Source organism: Hordeum vulgare, chromosome 1H (assembly GCF_904849725.1).
Source record: "Hordeum vulgare subsp. vulgare chromosome 1H, MorexV3_pseudomolecules_assembly, whole genome shotgun sequence".
NCBI lineage: Eukaryota > Viridiplantae > Streptophyta > Magnoliopsida > Poales > Poaceae > Hordeum > Hordeum vulgare.
In genome coordinates, this window is record NC_058518.1 from 99,631,432 (window position 1) to 99,637,708 (window position 6,277).

The following is a 6,277-nucleotide window of genomic DNA, read 5'->3' on the forward strand; positions in this document are numbered from 1 at the left end:
CATGCAAAACCAAATACCCACACTACCAAAAGATTGCTTACATAGTTTTTATGGCATCGCGCAAACTTAGGCACTATTTCTAGGAATGTGCGGCCACTTTGACTTTTGAAGTACCATTGAATGATATCATCAACCATAAGGACACCGCCGGCCGAATTGCCAAATGGGCCATCGAGCTCCTGCCATTTGAGATTACCTACAAACCACGACGAGCTTTCAAATCTCAAGTCTTGGCCGACTTCGTGGCTGAATGGACTGAGGCCGAAATCCCCGGAGAGTATAGCACTTATGCTCATTGCACCATGTATTTTGATGGGTCCAAAAGTCTCACCGGTCTGGGGGAAGGAGTGATTCTCACATCCCCTACTGGGGATAATGTTTAGTACGTGCTACAGATCATGTATGCCGAACCGAATAATGTAGTAGAGTACGAGGAGCCTCAATGGGCATACAATGGCTCAAGGTACGAGGAGACTCTAACCTCGCGATCTCACAAATCAACGGCGAATTTGATGCAAAAAATCCGAAGATGGCAGCTTATAGAAACATCATACTCAATATATGAGCATGATTTCAGGGGCTGGAGTTTCACCATGTTTGAAGAGACAATAACCAAGCCGCGGACGTTCTCGCCCGCTTAGGTGCAAAACGCGACCCCGTCCTGAGCAACATATTCCTAGAATGGCTATTCAAGCCATCTGTAGTATGCGAGGACGAAATGGGTAGCACAGGAGCCAATGGCGACGAGCAGGTTATACCACCTACAGCCGAGGACGATGATCAAATAATCGACGGAACTTCAACTGAACAAACGCCCTCGACTCACGAGGTCAAGGCGGTAATCGTGCCATCGACCAAACCCTTCCTTGCTTATCTCCTTCACAAGGAACTCCCCGATGACCAGCCAAGGCGTGACATATCATCCGCTGATCAAAGGCTTACAAGGTCCACGAGGGCGAGCTATATAAGAAGAGCACCATAGGAGTCCTCCAGCGGTGCATATCCGAATAGGAGGGAAGGCATCTTCTGGCCGAAGTACACGGCGGTATTGCTGGTCACCATGTAGCAGCTCGAGCCATGGTTAGTAAGGCTTTCGGAGAAGGTTTCTTCTGGCCGACGACCCGAGAGGACGCCCACGCGCTCGTCCAGCGTTGTGAGAGGTGTCAACTCTTTGCAAATCAAAGCCACATGCCCCCAATGGCTCTTCGCACAATCCCGATAACGTGTCCCTTTGCAGTGTGGGGTCTAGATATGGTCAAACCACTTAAAGGAGGGACTAAGAAAAAGAAATACCTCCTCGTTATGGTCGACAAATTTACCAAATGTATCAAAGCAAAGCCTGTTAGCTCCGCCAAAGTTGGGCCAGTAATCCAATTCCATTCCGGTGTCGTACACCATTATGGTGTCCCGCATAGTATAATAACAGACAATGGATCCAATTTCACCGCCTAGGAGGTAAAAGATTGGTGTGCAAGCTTGGGCATCAAGATTGACTATGCCTCCGTATACCACCCGCACAGCAATGGACAAGTCGAAAGAGCCAATGGCTCATTATGAGAGGTATTAAACCTCAGTTGGTCCGCTCTCTTCAGGAATCCAACTGTCAATGGGTAGAGGAGCTTGACTCCGTACTATGGGGCTTGCATGCCACCCCGAATCATTCCACTGGGTACACACCATTTTTTATGGTGTACGGAGCTAAAGCGGTCATCCCCTACGACATTATACACGACGCACCTTGGATGCGTATGTACGAGGAAAAAGAGGCCAAGTTGGATAGACGAGATGACTTAGATGCACTGGAAGGCGAACGCGACATAGCTCTGGACCGATCTGCTCTCTATCAACAGCAAGCTCGATGCTACCAGAGCAGGGAAGTTCAGGAAAAGGCTTACAATGTGTGTGAACTCGTCCAACGCCTCCCAGAGAAGCAGAAGCATAAACTTCACCCAAAACCTCCCATGTGAGGCACACTCGGAGTTCCTTTTTGACAAGGACTCACTTACAAAACCTCCCATGTGCCACTCGGTGTGACCAACTCTAAAAACTCGATCACACCGAAGCACCAGGATTGATCTGGTTTTCAATCTTGGTATGACCGATTCTGAAATCTTGGCATCACCAAGTTGCTCTGTCCTCGGGCAGTTACGCATCTTGGTGGAAGCAAAAAAAATTGAATATGTATCACCGACAGTAGGAGGGTGTATATATCCCACGGGTCGGAACTTTGAAATTAAATCTTCAAATAACATCTCTGCACCCCTTTGTAGTCGTCGCCCGTGTCTATGGACGCTCTACTTGCCTCCTATGCGCCCTCGCCACCGGAGTCCGCCGTTGTCAACGGGAATCATCCCCTCCGTTGCGTCGTAGTGAAATCTTCACCGCGTTAGGGTAAGATTTTAATGCCCTATGAGCTATGTACTCTGATTCTTGCGCATTTGGTTGAGTTGCACCTCATGCCACTATTTGTAATACATCTTTCCACAACAAGAATCCATTAGATTAGGCAAACCAAAAATATTAGGTTTAGGTTTCTGCCTTATGCATCTCGGAGTCACCAACAGGAAACGAGTCGGTGTCACCGGTTCGGGTTTTAGAGTTCTGAGGAGATTCTCGGTGAGACCGAGACACTATTTTCGGTGAAACCAAAAATGATGACGAAGTCTCTCTTAAGGAGAATGTATTTCTCGGATCCTTCCAAAACTAAAACTCGGTAGAACCAAAACCCATACAATAGAAGTCTAAAACTAAGGTTTTAAGTTCAATTTTTTTTTGCAAAACTAGCTGTATTTTGTGATGCTCATATATTCCACTCTTCTACAACTATTCACAGGTACAGATTGGCACTGCAACATGTCAGGATTAGAGGATAGTCAGAATGACTACAAAGAGCAGAGTTTTGAGCTTGATCTAGGTACTAGCCCTTGTGCTAGCTCTTTAGACCCTGGCACCCCTAGCTCACATGATCTGGCTAAGGCAGCCACCATGACCAGGATGAAACTAAACTTAGATGAGTAAGATGCAGACTTTATTCCTGACGAAATGACCTCCAAAAGGAATACTGTAACAATAGAGTATACCAGCCCAGATGCTATGAGAGCTCCTGAATCTGCCAAGGGAGGGGCAAAATCTCTAGAATCTCCCACTTCCTCCAAGCAAACAAAATCTTTAGCTAAGAATATTGGGAAGAAAAGGCAGAGAACTAGGTTTGTAAAAGCAGTTGTGCACCCTTAAACACCTGAGTACCCTCATGATGATGAGGAAGAGGAGGTTCTTGCAGCTAACCCACCTCACTCGACGAGGCCACGAACATGGATGAAGATGTCGATGGCCCTAGAGAACACGCTTCCCCCTGGTAAACACTTGCAAGTGGACTGCAACATCCACCTATGATGTGTATACGGTGGATACCCCCAAATCCCCTCCAAGACATTGGCACAGGCGCCGAAGGGGCAACAATGGGGAGCCCAACGGCAACAATGCAACTGTAGATGATGACAAGGTAATGGCCGGCGACGCCGATCACACTCGAGAGGACCCTCAAGCCCCAAGTATGGAACGACAATCCTGAAGTAAGGACTTCGATCCCGATGACCTCTTTGAAGGGGCCAACAACAATTACATGCCAGAGTCCTGGGAAGACGAGGGCATCGGTACGAGGACTGTATCGTCCCTGAAGACCCCTTCGAACAAGAGCGCTTCCGACGGCGCCTCGTTGCCATCACTCAAAACATGAAACGCTAGCACCATCAGCTGCAAGCGAATACAGATGTGCTGAATGAGAAGTGGGTTGAAGTACTATCGATCGAACAAGATCTCGATGACCAAAGTCACAGCGCTCCAAAATCATACCCACGTAGGCATCTACTACCGGAGTTTTATGAAGAACTATCCGCCAACGCACGTGACCGACCCTCTAGAGGCCAATTCAAACTAGTGCGAGAAAACCTCACTACCCGCCGGCTCCACACCGTCATGGCAAGGACCTCATGGATTACCTAGACACTCGCTATGTTTGATGTCACATTGAGGCAAACCAAGCACCTCCTCAGTCCATCTATGGCTCAAGAGAACGCGCGCCAGCTGGGCTGCAATACTATGACACCTGGTTAGACAGAAACGGCCACGCCCGAGATCAAGCCTACACACAACTGTCCCCCGACCTCCGATAGGATACTACCTAGTTCTAAGGTCGAACCCACCCGATCTGATTTACACAGAGGGTAATGGAACATCAATTTCCTGAAGGGTTTAAGCCCATCAATGTAGAATCATACGATGGCACCACAGACCCAGTAGTGTGGATCTAAGATTTCCTTCTCCACATACACATGGCTAATGTAGATGACCTCAACGCCATCAAATATTTTCCGCTCAAGGTAAAGGGACTGGTTATGCATTGGCTTAACAGCCAGCCTCCTCAATTATTGGTAACTGGGAAGACCTTGAAGATGCCTTTGGGGAAAATTTCCAAGGCACTTACATCCGACCTCGGGACACTGACGACCTTAGTTGTGTTACCTAGCAGCCAGGCAAATCTGATCAAAAGTTCTGGAACATGTTCCTTATTAAAGAGAACTACATCATAGAAAGCCCCGACACCGAAGCCATTGCTGCATTCAAAAATAACATCCACGATGAATGCTTGCCCGCCAGCTCGGCCATGATAAGCTGAGGAACATGGCAGCCCTCACTTTGCTCATGGTCCGCTTTTGCGCAGGGGAAGACAGCTGGCTCGCGCAAAGCACTCACAATGGTGACGCACACACTTCAGAGATGCACGCCGCTAATGGAAAGCCTTGATGCAATAAAAACAAGCAAGGCATAAAAATGGTAGGAGCGACACAAAGGACACGACATTCAATGCAAGGTTCATTGGACCTAGATCCGAACAGAAAAGGAAACCCAAAGGGAATAAGAATGGACCTAGCCAGGTAGACATGATCCTGGATTGACCATGCCAAATCCATGGCACTCACGAAAAACAAGCAACCGACACTAACATGAATTCTTGGGTCGTCAATAAGCTTGCAAGGTAACGATGGAGGGTCAAAGTAAAACCCAAAATTGTAGTGAAGACAAGGATGAACCTAGGCGGCCAAAGAACGGAGGCCAAAATAAGTTTCCTAATGAGGTAACACAGGTGAATATGGTCTATGTTACCCAAATACCCAAGAGGGAGAGGAAGAGCGTACTTCAGGACATCTATGCATTAGAGCCAGTCGCCCCAAAGTTCAACCCGTTGTCGGCTTACCCTGTCACATTCAACAAACATGACCACCCGACCAGCATGAGGCATAATAGATCAGATACACTTGTCTTGGACCCAATTTTCGATGGTTTGCATCTGACGCGCGTACTTATGGATGAAGGAAGCAACCTCAACTTAATCTATGAGGAGACGGTTAGGAAGATGGGCATCGATCGGATCAAGCCGAGTAGCACTACCTTTAAAGGTGTCATACTAGGTGTTGAGGCTCGTTGCACTCGAACCGTGTCACTTGAGGTCGTCTACGGATCACCCGAGAACTTCACAAGCGAGAAGTTACTCTTTGACATTTTCCCCTTTCAAAGTGGATACCATGTGCTCGTAGGGCGCAGAACATTCGCTCGCTTCAACGCAGTCCCGCACTATGCTTACCCCAACCTCAAAATGTCGGGAACCAATGGTGTTAACACAATTAATGGTAACATGGAACACTGCCTTCATACTGAGGAGAAGACCAGACCTTCGTAGCCAAGGTGCGGGCATCCGAGGACGCAGCCCGTGGCGGTAAACGCACTTCTAGCTCTTCAAAGCGTATGTGGGCCACGTTAGTGGACCTCGGATACATAACCTCACACCCTAAATAGGGATGCGGGCTCCTCGCGCGCTCCCCTTGGAAGGGGCACTATGTCCTAGGGTGCACAATTTCGCACTAAAAATCCCTCAGGCCGCCGAGGAGCCAAAATTTATGGAAACACCGGATCGGCTAGACCGTTGAGCGACTAAGACTCAAGCTTCCATATCTGCAAGCTCGCGTCAAAGAGCTAGCCAGGATAGTATACCCACGTGGCTTCAACCACACAAGTTGACATCTACGGACCTCTTAAAAGGACTGGGCGAGCGAGCATGTTAAGCACTCGCAAGGCCAAGGTTGCATATAGCCCATCTCAGTCTTCACCATGAACGGGGATAAGCTGGTCAACAACATGGAGACATAGACGTGCGGCAAGAAGCGGTCGGGCTCATAAAACCGATGATAATATCCGTTGTATTTTTATGTGCTCCTTTATT